This window comes from Alligator mississippiensis, chromosome 16 (assembly GCF_030867095.1).
Source record: "Alligator mississippiensis isolate rAllMis1 chromosome 16, rAllMis1, whole genome shotgun sequence".
Lineage (NCBI taxonomy): Eukaryota > Metazoa > Chordata > Crocodylia > Alligatoridae > Alligator > Alligator mississippiensis.
In genome coordinates, this window is record NC_081839.1 from 15,227,757 (window position 1) to 15,244,052 (window position 16,296).

General features: G+C 50.3%; 1 long non-coding RNA gene across 1 annotated transcript; it reads right to left on the minus strand.

The window, feature by feature from the left end:
• Positions 1–10,044: 10,044 nt before the first annotated feature.
• LOC132246548 (uncharacterized) lies at positions 10,045–16,044 on the minus strand. The gene is made up of 3 exons (XR_009457921.1): positions 15,857–16,044; positions 15,636–15,730; positions 10,045–11,277 (listed from the first exon to the last, which is right to left on the minus strand). It is a non-coding gene; the product is annotated as an uncharacterized LOC132246548 (long non-coding RNA).
• Positions 16,045–16,296: the final 252 nt, after the last annotated feature.

Consider the following 16,296-nt stretch of genomic DNA (forward strand, 5'->3'; position numbering starts at 1 on the left):
AAGCGTGCAGCCTTTTGGGCATTTCCTGCTACCCTTCTGAATGAGTGCTGGGTGGTTCACAAAATACTGTGTTGCCTCTGCCCCTGGTCTCAGTCAGGTAACTCCCCCAGATGCTCTCCATAAAGGGGCCTCCCAACTGGGGGAGGATGTCGTTTTAGGTCATGCCAAGTACAAATGAGGCCTCCTCCTTTCCCCTTGCCTCACCCTTACCTCCAAGCTGTTCTCAGACCAGCAGCTCCTCTGGGAGATGCTTCCTCGGTGCCTGGCAGCAAACTGCTACCTCCAGCCCTGCTGGCCTGGGACTTAAAATGACCGCTCGCTCGTCAGGGCTGGGCCACACCTGTCAGCTGCGTGACCCAGGTCTTAAAGTGGCAGAGCACCTATGGTACTCTGACACCCACCTTCCCCCTTACAATGTTTAGCAAAGACTTTTCCCTGCTGCTCCCAAAAACAGGTTCCCTGCAGAGCCTGTGATAGCCCTGAAGTGGTGATCACCTGACTGGTGCTCCCCCACACACCTCCCCCCTAAAACTGACTCTTCAGAGTGTCTCTCTGCTGACTTCCATACAGGCACTCCTCCAGCCTGTTGCAGCCTACACTCTGTGGCAAGCACCCCACTGGTGCTCCTCCACACAACCAAATTATTTTTTACTGACATATGGTTTATATAATGTTAATATAACTATTCTGTCAGGGTCTGGACAAAGGCTGGGTTCAACATCAACTACAGTAAAGTTTGGTTGTTAGTAAAATATGTGCAGATTATCTGTAAAAAAGAAAGAAATTGGGTTGGCAACCTTGCTTGACTGCGGTAATGGTTTTAAACTGTGCTTCTCCCAACAGGGTCCTCCATTCACCCTCAAACCCTGATGTCCCAAGTTTGTCACACGGTGCTGCCCCCCCCTAGACCTTACCCTCACTGGCCCTGTGACCCATATCCCGGTAAAGACACCCAAAGAAGGACTACTGTTGGTTTACCTGTGGCAGTGTTATAGGCAGGGACATAGCAGCAGCACATGGCTTGCAGGGGAGGGGCCATGGGTTACAATGCCCCAAGAAAATGCTTCCTCTAGCTCCTGCTTAAATACCAGGTGGTGATGCTCTACTCTATCCTTCAACACTTGCCTCTGAGAAGGAATCTTCAATTAATTTTTGGTTGCTTAGTGTTTATATGGATGACTGGATTTTTTATGGACTTTATGGACAGTCATTTTAAGAGTTTTATTTTTTATTGTCTAGCCATAAATGTTTTAATCTGTGGAGAATTACTCATGAAAGAATCAGAGGTAAAGCTACCTGAGTTAAACTAGTTTAGTTTGACCTTAGGCCTTGTTACACATTACTTTTAGGCTACAAAAAGTGCTCTTAAAACACTTGATTGTCTACACATTAAAACATGAACACTCATTTTAAGCACCCTTTAGCCATCTTCAAGTTACCCCACTCAAGGATAGGTTTATCTGTGATTTGTGTTATCCAGTTTTTGTTATAGTAAAGTATGACCAGTCTGCTGAGATAATGTGACCAAATTTCAGTCCTTCAGAATCCCAGGATTCTGTGTCCCCTCCCTTCTGTGTGAACAAACTTTCCATACCCTGAACCAGATTGCCCAGAGGGTGGTACTGGCACCAAGCCAGTTCCTCTTTCTGCTCCCCAGGGGTATGACCCTGTGCAACCAGTGCAAGCAGCCAGCAGAGGATATGGCCAGCAGAGAATATAGTGCAAGCTGTCTTACCTTCTTAGTACATCCAATCTACCCACCTTCACCAAAGAATGAGCCAAAGGATGCCTCCACCCAGAACTCCCTTGGTGCCCGTCAAATTAGAGTCACAGTAAGGTGCTGGACTTCATCACTATCCAAGGTGAGGAGATTGCCATTGCCACTGTTGACAAGGGCACAAAGAGCAATAGACAGAACCAGGAAGTCTATGAGCAAATTGCAGTTCAGATAGTGGCTTGGAGGTACCACTGAGAGTGGCTGCAGATCCGCACCAAAATTAAGTCCCTAAAACTGCTGTACATGCATGACAGGGAGATCAACAATGTCAGGTTCAGTGAGAACTGTGATCCCCTACCATAAGGAGCTGGCCAACATCCTTGAAAAGGACCATGCTGTTGTTCTCTGACAAACCATGCAATGCACATCCTTGGTCCTGGTTTGGTGCCATGAGCACGATGAAGACAGTGACTGATAAGACAGCCTCCCAGCATCTGCCTGCTGCCATGCAATAGCAAGAGCAAAAGCAAGAGCAAGAGCATGACCACCTGTGTTCCAAGGACTTGTTTTCCATTCAGGCTGTAATCCTGATCTTGAATCCTGTGCATAAAACTGAGATCCAGAGCAACACTGGAGAAGATGGGGACAGCTTGGATGACACTGCAATTGATTAGATGGACACAGAGAACCCAGAAACCAGTAAGTCTCAGCAACTCTGGGCTGCAGGAAAAAGTGGCTGGTATTGTGTTCAGGAGCCTTGGGAGGTGGACATCACATGACTTTAGGGAGATGGGGTTATGGGGCATCTCATAGCTTGGGGGGTCTCTGGACTGTAGTTTGGGAATGGGTGCTGTAACAGGGCACCAGATCGAGTGCCTATTACAGGGGAAAAGGGGATGTGCCATCCTAATCAAAGAAGAAAACTTACCTGCAGCTGGACCATAGCAGGAAAGGCAGAACAATGACAGACCAGGGAACTCAGGTGTTCCCAACAAAGTCCTGCAGGACCACACATGGAAGCAGGGACTGGGTAGATTGACTCCCCAGGGAAGGAGCTGAAAGGTAAAAGGCACACAGGGAGGAAGAGACAGATTGCTCTCAGGGCAGGGGCCAGCCAGAGAGGATAGGGCTGCGATGAGGGGTGAAGCAAAGGTGACAAGCCGAGCAACACTGGAGGCAGGTACTCATCACTGAAGCTGGAGAAGCTGAGTGACATCCTGAAGGAGCAGGTGAGTGATGGCCTGGGTGAGTGCTGAGCTGTGGAAAGGTCTGCCTGAGGGCAAAGAGGCTGGAGGAGCTGAAGTGAGGACCTGCGGGGACTTCCTCAAACTTCCTTATGGGGCAGAGGGGAACTCAGGGAAGAGGACTGGCAGCCAACAATAAAATGATTGACAGCTGCCTGTATTGCTAAGGGATCCTGATGGCTGTGACCCTGAGGATTTAAAGGGCCAGTGCACAGAGGACTATCGTTTAACCCTCACTGGGGCTGTGAAGCAAACAGCCCAGTAAGAGGGAGGGCAGCAGAATGTCATCTCCCTAGGGATATTGCTGGTGGGAAAAGAAGAAAACAGAGAATTTTTGTGACCATGAGACCCCAGTAGATGAAGAAAGAGGGATGAAGCACCCAAAGTGACATCAAGGTCCAGACAGCACAGGTGTGATCAGGGCAGAGTGAAGGGGTGGTAGGAGCCCTGTGAAAAGACTCCAGACAGTATCCCAAGGCATCTTAAGGAGAACACCCCAAACTGTGCTCTTTTCTTATCATCTTTATTTTTCCATCAAGGCATAGCAGACAAGTAAGAAGAGTGTCAGGGTATATGTCAGGGAGTGATAGTAACACCTATGGCACCTGCTCAATGCCCACAGGTGCCTTTGGATGCTGGGTTTAGCTAGGTGCTGGGCTTGCATTCACTGCTGATGCCCTCCCCCTACCCCAACAAGTTGACCAGGAGAATGAGAGTACTGTGTTTGTGCATAATGCATGGGTTATGTCTATTGCACCCATGCATTGCCCAAGGGAATTGTGTATGGGTCAATAGCTAGTCAGGCCTATTCAAGGATTAGCCACTTAATTTAAAGACTATCCTACATTCCCACCCATTATCCCATAGCAATGGCCTGGTGTGGCATAACTCCCAAGACAGCAAGCCCTGGGATCCTGCCCCTTTCCTGATCTAGTCCCTCCCAACCTTGTTTCTCCCCTGGGCCCTCCCAGACCCCTTCCTGGACATTGCTGTGCCCCTTCTTGTTCCCAGCCAGCCTCCAGGATGGGGAAAAATAATGGGAAACCATGGGAAAAAATAAATTACCTGCTGCTGACTTGATGGGTAATTGAAGGTTACTATTATGTCTCATTGCTCTCAGGTCAGGCAGGCATAGGTTGGGTGCTAGGGGATAAGGGCTAGGGGCTCCCAGAGCTTTTCAGAGATGGTTGGCTCTCCAGGACTTCTCCCACTCTCCCATGCCAGGGACTGTGCTGTCTGCATCTCTTCCCCAGAACCAGGCATAGGGTGCAGGAACTTCACTTGAAGCATTAATTGAAGTTTCTGCACAGTTCATCTGGCTTCTTTTCTTCAAATTGGTGCTGTCTCTCTCCAGCAGCTTGACTGCGTTTGCAGGGCACCACAGCTTTCCCCATGGCTCCAGTGGATAAGGACCAGGGGAACAGAGCTTGGGGGTGCAGCGGTCAGTACTCTGAACTAGCTCCCTGGCACCCAGCCAGCCAATTGGGCTCACCCAGCTAGCACAGCACTCACTCCCCTGTCAGCCTCTAAGTTGCTTCTGCTTCAGCCATCTGAGGAATAAAGATGACTATGGAGGAAAGCCACAGCTGTCTCAGCCAGCAGCCCAAGCAAGGTAAAGCTTCATACAGCCCCACACACAGCAAGCCATAGGGATCCTGCCCCTGCCCCAGGCCTAATCTAGTTTCATAGATTCATAGATTGTTAGGGGCTGGAAGGGACATTGCAGATCATTGGGTCTACCCCCCCCCCACTCTAGGCAGGAAGACAACTGGGGTTAGATTGCCCCAGCGAGGTAACTGTGTAGTCTCCTGAAAACCTCCAGGGTAGGTGACTGCACCACCTTTGAAGGGAGTTTATTCTACAGTCTGGACACCCTGACTGTGAAGTAGTTTTTCCTGGCCACACTGGGGTGCATCTGCAAGGTTGGCATATTCCCAGATGCATGTCTGGCCAGGAACCTCTTCTCCTGGATACTTTTGCTCTAGCTGCCCAGGGCCCTACTCCATGTCCACAGTATGGGAACCTAAGCTGACTTTGCAGTGTAGCAGCAAAGCTGCTCAGACCTCAGGTGCCCTGTTTCTGGACGCTCCCCACTCTGTTGGAACTTAAATCCCCATCTGGCACTGGAAGCCCTGCCCAGGCCACTACTGGGGCTTGTTCAGTGCTGCCCCAAAATGTAAACTAAAAGAAGCCCTTAACTCCTAATTTGCTCATTCTTCAAGGGCAGCCACTCCTCTGGTTGCTCATTCCTCAGGGGTTCACCAGGACTGATCAAGGTCCTCTCTCCAAGGATAGCCACAGCAACTATGGCTCTCTTACCTCTGGCCACCCTGTTGTTCTTCTTTCCTTCCCTCTTATTCTTCGGCATTTCTGGTCACCCGACCCCCTGGTCAGCTGTTTTTGGGAGCAGCATGGCTCCTCACTGGTCAGTAAGTTTTGCTGTGGGGGACTCCTTCCCTTCCCCCCCCCAAGTCGATGAGATTGGCTACTGGGGGACCCCCACCCTGGTCACTGACTGGTTGCTGGGGGGGAGCACATGCCCCCTCTGACTAAGGTGGCACCAGTTGCCCATGCCAGCAGCCTACCAGATACCTGTCCCCCAGCAGTGGGGAAGAGCTGTCAAAAACAACTGCTATGCTTTGGTGACCTGAGTCAGTCCCTAGCAGCAGAGTAAGAAAACCTGCTCATGCAGATGGACCTCTCAAGCTGCTTGGAACCCCTCACCTCAGACTGAAGCGACATGCTGCCATGCCACAGCATTCCAAGCCATCAGGGGAAATAGTAGTCAGCGCAGTGTCTATGTTGTGGTTGCACTTGTTATGATTGCACGGTATATTGGAGTTTGCACCACAGTTAACAGTCTGCACTAGTTTGCAATTTGCACATGCATGGTTTTATTGGAAAATAAATAAAGTTTTCACTGTTTGCACTGAAATGAGCTCCTTGTGTGTTTCTTGCCAACCTGCCTGTGCCCTGTTTTCCTTTCCCTCTCTGCCCTCTGCCCCTGCTTCTCCTTCTCCACAGCTTTCCCATTGCATCCTCTGCCTAGCTTGAGGCCTTGAATGCACTTCAGTTACCCCACAGGTTCCTATGCACCTACCAACCCAGCCAAGCATTTCTTATGTTTTGCCAAGCATCCCCATCCCTGCAGCTTGGAGCCTTCCTTATGGAAGTTTCCCTGCCAGGATGTGGCTGGTTTTTTCCCTGCCCACCCTCCCTCTTCTGACTCAAGCTGTAGCTAGCCTGAGGGGGAGGGGAGAGGGTTGCTATGGAGATATGAACAATAAATCACAAAGCCAGCAATTAACAAGTCTTCCACAGTGTGCAAGCTGAAGAAATAGCCCTCTAAGCCCAGGATGGGAATGCACCAGTGAACACAGTGGCCCATGGCAGCCCAACCAAACACCTGTCATGCTTTCCCAAGTGTTCCCATCTCCCCTACCATTTTATATTCAGCCCTCTGAAGGATGGTGCCTCAGTTTCCCCACAGGTTCCCATGCCTCATGCCCAGGCCAAGCCATCCGCCCAGCTCCTCATGTTCTCCCAATGCAGCTCCCAACACCTCCCACCCTGCACTCCCAATTACCCCAAAACATGGAGCATCAAGCCCACCTGTTGGAATGAAAGATATCTATTGAGAACAAAAGTTTCAAAGAAGATTAACAAATGCTTATTTGCCCCCTGCTTGAGTCCCCCTGCCACACATCATGCAGCAGCACATTCTTGCCCCATAAAGTGGTCAGGCTTTTCTGATAAGAGTGTCCTCATGGTAAGTCTACCCAAGAAGACAAACCTGGAGTACACCTTCATCATAGCACCATCTGAACTTGGTCCAGGTCCACTGCCTGGAGGTGTCCTAGTGTCCAGGAAGGCTTTCATCTTTGCCTTGCATAAATTGCGCAGAATACAAGCATCAGCCACAAAGGTAGGAACACTGCTGAGATGGATTTCAAGGAAGACCCCCCCCCCCCCCAGGGACCTCTAATATGTCTTTAAGCACCCAAAGGCATACTCCACCACCATCTTTATCAGTGTGGAGCTCACTGGCCAACTTCACTGATGACACCAAGCTATAGGGGAGAGTGGTCATGTTTGAAAATAGGCTGCAAATACAGGTGGACCTGGACAGGCTGGAGAGTTGGATGGATCAGAACCAGATGAGGTTCAACACAGAGAAGTGTAAAGTGCTCCATCTGGGGACAAACAATCCCAAACATACTTACAGGCTTGGTGGTGCCAATTTGACTAGCACCATGACTGAACAGGACCTAAAGGTAATTATAGACCATAGCATGAACATGAGCTGTCAGTGTGATCCTGTAGCTAGCAGAGCAAACAATACTCTGGCATGCAGCAATCAATGCATCTCATGTAAAACCAAGGAAGTGATTCTTCCACTTTACTCAGCATTGGTGAGACTGCAGCTGGAGTACTGTGTCCAGTTCTGGGTGCCACACTTCAACAAGGACATGGAAAAGCTTGTGAGAGTCCAGAGAAGAGCCACCCATATGATCAGAGACTTGCAAGGCAAGCCGTATGAGGAAAGGATCAGGGACTTGGACCTCTTCAGCCTAAACAAGAGAAGGCTGAGAGGGGACTTGACTATTAGTCAAGTACCGCTACATCAAGGGAATACACCACGGGCTCGGTGAACAACTGTTTACCAGGGCACCCTTGGGGAAAACCAGGACTAATGGCCACAAAATCCTGGAAGACCGTTTCAGACTCAACATTAGGAAAGCCTTATTTACAGCCAAGGTGTCCAGACTGTGGAATAAGCTGCCTCCAGAGGTGGTGCAATCACCTACCCTGGAAATCTTTAAGAGGAGACTGGATGGTCACCTCGCTGGAGTCACCTGACCCCAGTTGTCTTTCCTGTCTAGTGCAGGGGAACTGGACCCAATGATCTTGTGAGGTCCCTTCCAGCCCCTTACAATCTGTGAAGCCAGCAGCTGCCGAGTCAATAATTAAAGTTCTCCTTCCTGAGGACCAGTTAGTTGGTGTATGGCTTCATGAGCCATGGAAGGAACAGGTATGCTAGATCCCCGATGATCGGTGGGGAATGGACAGGCTAGCCAAGTCTATAGTGGGAGTACAAAGGGTGAATTTCCCCCATTCCATCATTTCCATGAAGCCAGAGTTCCTAAATGCCCAGTCAATCATCAGAGATCCTGGTTTTCTCTGATAAAAAAATCTCCAATTTTCAGATTAAAAAAAGGAACCCTTAATCCACGTTTCCATGATTAAAATGAAACACTGCTATATATATATCTGTATATTAGTGGTATTTCATTTTAATAATAGAATAATGTGGATTTTAGGTTACTTTTTTTAAATCCAAAAATTTATTTTTAATCAGAGAAAACCAGGATCCCTGGTCATCATGCACCCACCCAAACTGCCCAACACTAATATTGGTGAAATGGTCCCAGTGGTCCACAACTTCCTGTACAGTGACTAAAAAGACACTGTTGTGCTTGATGTAACCTGAGGCATGTGGGGGAGAGGGGCACAAAATGGCAGTGTGTATCTGTCATGAAAAATAAAGTATCAACCTGCCCCTTTTCAGAAGGGAAGGGAAAACTCTTACTTGTGACTTCCCAAAGAAGCAGCTTTATTCAGTCTCCCTCTTCTGAGAGGAACCATTGCAGCCAAGCCTCGCATGGCTTCACAAGGGGCAAGCCTCTGACTTTTGGACCTTGGCTCATCTTAGGCCCTGGCTTCCTCAGTGATCCAGAGCACACCCACCTTTGGGAGCTCCTTCTTTTCGGTCAGGTCCTGGGAAGGAGGGAGGGTGTTTTTTTCCCTTTAAAAGAAGATGGTTATTAGAGTGCCAATGTCCCAAGTAGCACAGCTACAAAACAATCTTTATTGTGCCATTCTAGTTCCCTCTGTCCTGCCCAAAAGGACCATTCCTATTGTCTATATATCCCGGGACCCTTTTTTCTCCCCAGCTCTCTCACAGTTTCACTCATTCTCCTCAGGCTCAGTCAGCCATGCTTGTGACAAAACATTTACAAAACTAGAGTCTTAACCTGGGGACAAGCATCCCACATTAAGTCATGGTGAACCAACTAGGCAGCAGTCTGTGTAGCCTGCTGCCAGGCCCAGACTGCTATCTGCCCCTGGGATGAAAAGGGCATATAGATATGCTACATAGAGAGCTATTTACAAGAATTATTTACAGTAAAGCCTGCCCACAGTGAGCCTCCCAAAGTGCTAGCCGCTGGAACTGTAGGTTAGATCTTAGCCCACTTAGCTGCCTTCATCACAGGGCCCCATCAATGGCCCCCACACAGTTTGGGAAGTTCCAATGCTCAAAGTGAGCAATCACCTCTTGTTATCCCCAAGCCAGAGAATCCAAGGCCCTAGGTTCTGTAGAATAACTTGGCATACTTCATTCACAGCCAGCATTGCAGTTGTGCACCTCACACCAAACTGGTTGCTCATAGACCAGAGGCTACCAGGATTTGTTAGCTTCCAAATGACCATTGCAATGCATCTGTCCATGGACATAGGGCATCAAAGCCTGATGTCCTAGTGCTGGAGTATGGGGTGCAGCTTGGTACAAAGATCCATGAATGTGCCATAGGACATTCTAAAATTCTGCCTCCGTTATTAGACATTCCAGGTCCTGAGCACAAGCTATTGCCACCAGTTCAAGCTCACAGATAAATCCCAGTGCCTCAGTGATGTCTAATATTGGGAACACAGAGCTATGGCTTCAGTGATACCATCTTGCACATCATGTAGCATGGCCAGCACAATGCCTACAGCAATATCATTGTCCTCCAGGTAGAACACCATCAGGGCTGGCAGCAGATGATGCTGATGCATGGACTGCCTGAAAAGCATGGCCAGCACGAGGATTCCCACAATTCCACTATTTGCAATCTCAAATATCCAAAACTATCTGGAACTGCCAGGGTTGTCAGAGATACTCTGTGTTAGACCCCGACTCCATGCGGTGCCCAATGACCAGGGAAACGATGGTCCAGTTGCTCATGGGTCCTGTTACTCATTAGCCAGAGCAAGCAGGGAGCAAACACCAGCACACATTGCTCACAACAACTTTATTCAGAATGGAGACAGCTTCAGGTGAGCTCCCTCACAGACACACAGCCCATGAAACTAGGGGAGCAGCCTCGAACAACAGTTCTTTTCACATTTTATACACCTTGGTTCATACTTGTTAGCATTCTCCTGCCTTCATCCCTCCTCCTGTTCCACCCATTTCTCCTCCCATTTCAAGCTCCATCTATGTTTACTGTTTGCTTCATTTGCATGGAATTGCCTATGTATTTCATTCATTTACATGCCTCTCTGCTAAGAGCGCATGTGTAAGGCCATGAACTCAGGTACTCTCAGTTACTTGCTGGTTCATCTTGTTTTTGCTGATTTCAGCACCATCTCCAAGGTTTGGCTTCTGTCTTATCTCCTGACGATAGCTGGTGGGCTGCATCTTGTTCTTCTTACACAATGGGATCTAACACTATGATGTTGCTTAGAAAACTGCTTGCCTAAGCATTTGCAATGTTAGTCTTAATATATTATTCTACCTTGTGACCAGCAATTTTGCTGAGACACAGGAAAAAGCCTTTATATTCAGCTGCAGATTCAATGCTCCCCAAAATCCAGTGTTTCCCAAAATCCAAATTATTGTCACCCTAACACTCTGATCAGACCATATGCTGGGCCTGTGCTTGGCTAGGGGATTTGAATTTCCAGGCATTCATTGTTGACCAATTAGTGTATTCTGGTTCAGAGAGAAAGGCTCAACTGCAATCAAATGACTTTCATCATGGGGCATTTCTTCCCACAGTCCCCTCCCCAAGCCAGACAGCCAGAGAGACACAAAGAGCCCAAGAGAAGCCCATCAGCTGGTTTTTGCTGTGACCCTCGAGCCTAGCTTGGCAGGGGAGAGACAGCACAACAAAGCACCGCTTGGAAGACAAGATGACAGACAGTGGTGAGGAAACTTTTATTAGTACCACAATTGAAGTTTATGTGCTTTCTGGCTGGCTCCAGGGAAGGAAGTTCAGGAAGCTCCTGGGGAGATGGGGATTTCCCAGGTTTAGGCAAACCATATGGCTTCCCACATGAACTGATTGAGTCCCTGTGACAGGGGGCCATCTTCGGCTGCTTTTTTTTTTTTTTATGCCGGTAAGTGTGTCCCCGCCAAGTCTTGCTGGATTTCTCTTCTCTGGGGATCAGCTTCCCCCCTCTTTACTCTCCTGCCACAACTTGCTGTTACTTGGTTCTAAAGAAAGAGGGAGGCTGACCCACAGGTTCCCAGACAGACTCCAGGCTCACCACCTGTAGGATAATGAGATGTTGCCTTAAGGACAAAAATGCATGCTCCTACCTCCCCTTGATGTGCCCTATGCCTCGCACACGGTTTTATAAATTTTTCTCTATGTTGGGGGTCTCAGCTGCTGTGGGCTTACCCTCTCTCTCTCTAGGTAGGCCTGTCAGTCAAAACCCACTAATTGGGCTTGACTCCGAGGCTCTAGCTCTAACTCACTCAGGCTCAAGGCCCTCTGTTCCATGCTGTCCGTGACACCAGGTCTGCTGGCTCTTCTACGCTGTGCGTCCCTGTGGTGCCAGACTGTTGGGGCCTCAGTCCTCTTCAGCTTTGCCCTTCTTTCTGTAGTTAGGACCTTTTGCCTAAGTCCACCTGCTAGGACCTGGCTTCAAGGCTCCTATCTCCCCTTCAAGTGACTTTGGGCTTGTGGCCCTAGTGCAGCAGGGCTTCTCGAGCCCTCTATCATGGTGCCCCTTGGTGCTAATGAGGCCTCCTCCACCCCTACAGCCTCAGCCACAAACCACCAGCATTTTTAACATCAAATGTAAACCATAGGCTCCTATGGCCATATAATGGAAATACTAATAAAGAAATAAGGCGCAGGGGAGGGAGCTCCGGGAGGAGGTTAGCAGGCTGAGGGGTATCAGGGAGGTGGAGGATGAAATTGACAGTGATTTCCTTTCCCTGCAGGACCAGGCGCCCAAGGAAGAAGCACCCCGGGAGGTGCCCTCCACAGCAGAGTGGCAGACGGTCACATCCAGGACCAGGGCTGAACGCAGCATACTGGTACCAGTTCCTCCAGTCCAACTGGAGAACAGGTATGAGGCCCTGGCGATGCTGCAGGAGATGGAAGGAGATGAGGAAACCTCTGGGTAGGAAGGAACACCACACTCTCCACGCTCCAAACAGGTCAAGGAAACCAAGCAGACCCAGAGGAGGAGGCATCGAGTGATCGTCATAGGCGACTCCATCTTGAGAGGTATGGAAGGACCCATTTGTCGCCAGGACCCCTCAACACGAGAGGTCTTCTGCCTGCCCGAAGCAAAGATTCGGGATGTGACGGGAATGATCCAGGCCATGATTCAGCCCACTGATTACTACCCCATGGTCCTAGTCCATGTGGGTACTAATGATGCGGCCAGGAGAAGCCTTGATCACCTGATGACAGACTACCATGCTCTGGGCGGCGTGCTAAGGGAAAGAGGTGCACAGGTGGTATTCTCCTCTGTCCTACCAGTGAGTGGACATGGAAGATGACACAAGAACTACTTTAGAGAGACCAACTGGCGGCTTCGGCAACGGTGTCTCGAGGCAGGCTTCGGCTTCCTTGACAATGATCTGCACATCACGATGAAAGAGATGCTCAGTTGGGATGGGCTTCACCTGTCCCCCAAAGGAAAGCGTGTGTTCTTTTCTAGGTTGGTGGATCTCATAGATTCATAGATTCATAGATGTTAGGGTCGGAAGGGACCTCAATAGATCATCAAGTCCGACCCCCCGCATAAGCAGGAAAGAGCGCTGGGTCTAGATGACCCCAGCTAGATACTCGTCTAACCTCCTCTTGAAGACCCCCAGGGTAGGGGAGAGCACCACCTCCCTTGGGAGCCCGTTCCAGACCTTGGCCACTCGAACTGTGAAGAAGTTCTTCCTAATGTCCAGTCTAAATCTGCTCTCTGCTAGCTTGTGGCCATTGTTTCTTGTAACCCCCGGGGGCGCCTTGGTGAATAAATCCTCACCAATTCCCTTCTGTGCCCCCGTGATGAACTTATAGGCAGCCACAAGGTCGCCTCTCAACCTTCTCTTGCGGAGGCTGAAAAGGTCCAGTTTCTCTAGTCTCTCCTCGTAGGGCTTGGTCTGCAGGCCCTTGACCATACGAGTTGCCCTTCTCTGGACCCTCTCCAGGTTATCCGCATCCTTCTTGAAGTGTGGCGCCCAGAATTGCACGCAGTACTCCAACTGCGGTCTGACCAACGCCCTATAGAGGGGAAGTATCACCTCCCTGGACCTATTCGTCATGCATCTGCTGATGCACGATAAAGTGCCATTGGCTTTTCTGATGGCTTCGTCACACTGCCGGCTCATGTTCATCTTGGAGTCCGCTAGGACTCCAAGATCCCTTTCCACCTCTGTGCCACCCAGCAGGTCATTCCCTAGGCTGTAGGTGTGCTGGACATTTTTCCTCCCTAGGTGCAGCACTTTGCATTTCTCCTTGTTGAATTGCATCCTGTTGTTTTCTGCCCACTTGTGCAACCTACCCAGGTCTGCCTGCAGCTGTTCCCTGCCCTCCGGCGTGTCCACTTCTCCCCATAGCTTTGTGTCATCTGCAAACTTGGACAGAGTACATTTGACTCCCTCGTCCAAGTCGCTGATGAAGACATTAAAGAGTATTGGTCCAAGGACCGAACCCTGCGGGACCCCACTGCCCACACCCTTCCAGGTCGAGACCGACCCATCTACCACGACTCTTTGGGTGTGACCCTCTAGCCAATTCGCCACCCACCGGACTGTGCAGTCATCCACATCACAGCCTCTTAACTTGTTCACCAGTATGGGGTGGGATACCGTATCGAAGGCCTTCCTGAAGTCTAAGTATACGACATCCACCCCTCCTGTGTCCAGGCGTTTCGTAACCTGGTCATAGAAAGAGACTAGGTTGGTCAGGCACAATCTGCCCGCCACAAACCTGTGCTGGTTTCCCCTCAGCATAATTTGCCCTGCTGGGCTCTCACAAATGTGAGCCTTGATAATTTTTTCAAAGACTTTACCAAGGATGGAGGTGAGACTGACTGGCCTATAGTTGCCTGGGTCCTCCTTCCTCCCCTTCTTGAAAATGGGGACCACGTTAGCCCTTTTCCAGTCTTCTGGGACTTGGCCCGTGCGCCACGAGCGTTCGAATATTCCCGCCAGTGGCTCTGCAATGATGTCGGCCAGTGCCTTCAGCACCCTCGGATGGAGCCCATCCGGGCCTGCCGACTTAAAGGCATCCAGTTCTTCCAAGTGACTCTGCACCATCTCAGGGTCTACTCATGGCAGTCTGGCGCCTTGCTGCTGCCTCTCTACAACCCCAGTGAGAGACTTGTCGTGCCCCTCACTTAGGAACACTGAGGCAAAGAACTCGTTGAGGAGTTCAGCCTTGTCCCCCCTGTCTGTCACCAATTGTTTCTGCCCGTTTAGCAGCGGTCCTATTCCTCCCTGGGCCTTCCTTTTACTCCCAATATATCTAAAAAACAATTTCTTGTTGTCTTTTACTTGGGTTGCCATCCTCAGCTCCATGGTAGCCTTGGCCCGCCTAACTGCCTCCCTACAAGCACGAGCAGAGGAGGTATATTCATCTTTAGTGATCTCACCCTGTTTCCACTTTTTATGTGCTCCCCTTTTGGCCCTTAGGCTGCCCTGGATTTCTCTGGTCAGCCATGGAAGCCTCCTGGCCCCTTTCCCTCTTTTGCCTCGCTCGGGGATCGTCTTGCTTTGTGCCCGAAGGATCGTTTCCTTTAGGCACAGCCACCCTTCTTGGGCTCCCATCCCATCAAAACTCCTACTCTGCAGTGCTTCCTTGACTAATGGCCTGAGTGCATTGAGATCAGCTTTCCTAAAGTCTAGCACTTTCACCCTACTAGTTACCTTACCCACTCGCCGTCTTATGTTGAATTCTATTATAAGGTGATCACTGTCTCCCAAATAGCTACCGATCTGGAGGTCCCCTATCATGTCATCTCCCGTTGCCAATACCAGATCCAGTATGGCAATCCCCTAGTGGGACCATGCACCTCCTGTGTCAGGTGGAGGTCCTGTACATAGGTTAGAAACCTGCATGAGCGATGGGACCTTGCTGTCTGCGTCTCCCAGCAGATGTCCGGGTAGTTTAGATCCCCCATGACTACCGCCTCTTTAGCTTTTATGGTCTCCGAGAGTTGCCTCAGGAGCCCCGCATCTATTTCTTCCCCTTGGTGTGGGGATCTGTAGCAGACCCCTACCACCAAATCCCTTTCTCCTTGCCCCCCATGTAGCCTAACCCACAATCCTTCTACTTTCTCAACCTCGGATTCTGTCTTGATGAGGGTTGATGTATATTGCTCACTGACATAAAGTGCAACTCCCCCCCCCGCCCTTTCTTCCCCGACCTGTCCTTTCTATACAATCTATAGCCCTCAATATGTACCGCCCAGTCATGGGATGAATCCCACCAGGTCTCTGTTAGCCCCACTAAGTCATAGGTGTTTAGTGCAAGCAGGAGCGCTAGTTCATCCTGCTTGTTCCCCATGCTCCTAGCATTAGTATATAGGCACTTGAGCCCTGCGACTGGTGCCTTTGCTGCCCCCCCGCTCCGAGTCCCATGGGGCCCATTGTTTCTTACCTTCTTGTTTCTTACCTGTTCTGTAGTGCTGGCCTCCCCATGGCTTTCAGGTTCCCAATGTTCTCCTTCTTCAGGCTCAGTTGGGATGGGCTTCTTCAGGCTGGGCTGTCCTTGTGGGTGCCACATGGTTTGGTGGTCCACAGCTTCCCCTGCCCTCATACTCCCCTCCCCCCGACGAGCCTAGTTTAAAGCCCGCCGGAGGAGATCCGCCAACCTAGTAGAAAACACACGCTTACCTTTGGTGAAGCCCATCCCAACTGAGCGTGTCCCTCGTTGTGATGTGCGGGTCATTGTCCAGGAAGCCGAAGCCTGCCTCGAGACACCACTGCCGAAGCCGCCAGTTGGTCTCTCTGATGCAGTTCTCCTGCCGTCTTCCTCGTCCGGTCACTGGTAGGATGGAAGAGAAAACCACCTGGGCACCAAACTCCTTCAGCACGCCACCCAGAGCACAGTAGTCCGCTATCAGGTGATCGGGGGTTCTCCTGGCCGCATCATTAGTACCCACATGGACTAGGACCATGGGGTAATAATCGGTGGGCTTGATCCTGGCCTGGATTACCTCCGTCACATCCCAAATCTTTGCTCCAGGGAGGCAGCATACCTCTCGTGCCGAGGGGTCCTGGCGACAGATGGGTCCTTCCGTACCTCTCAGGATGGAGTCTCCTATGACGAGCAC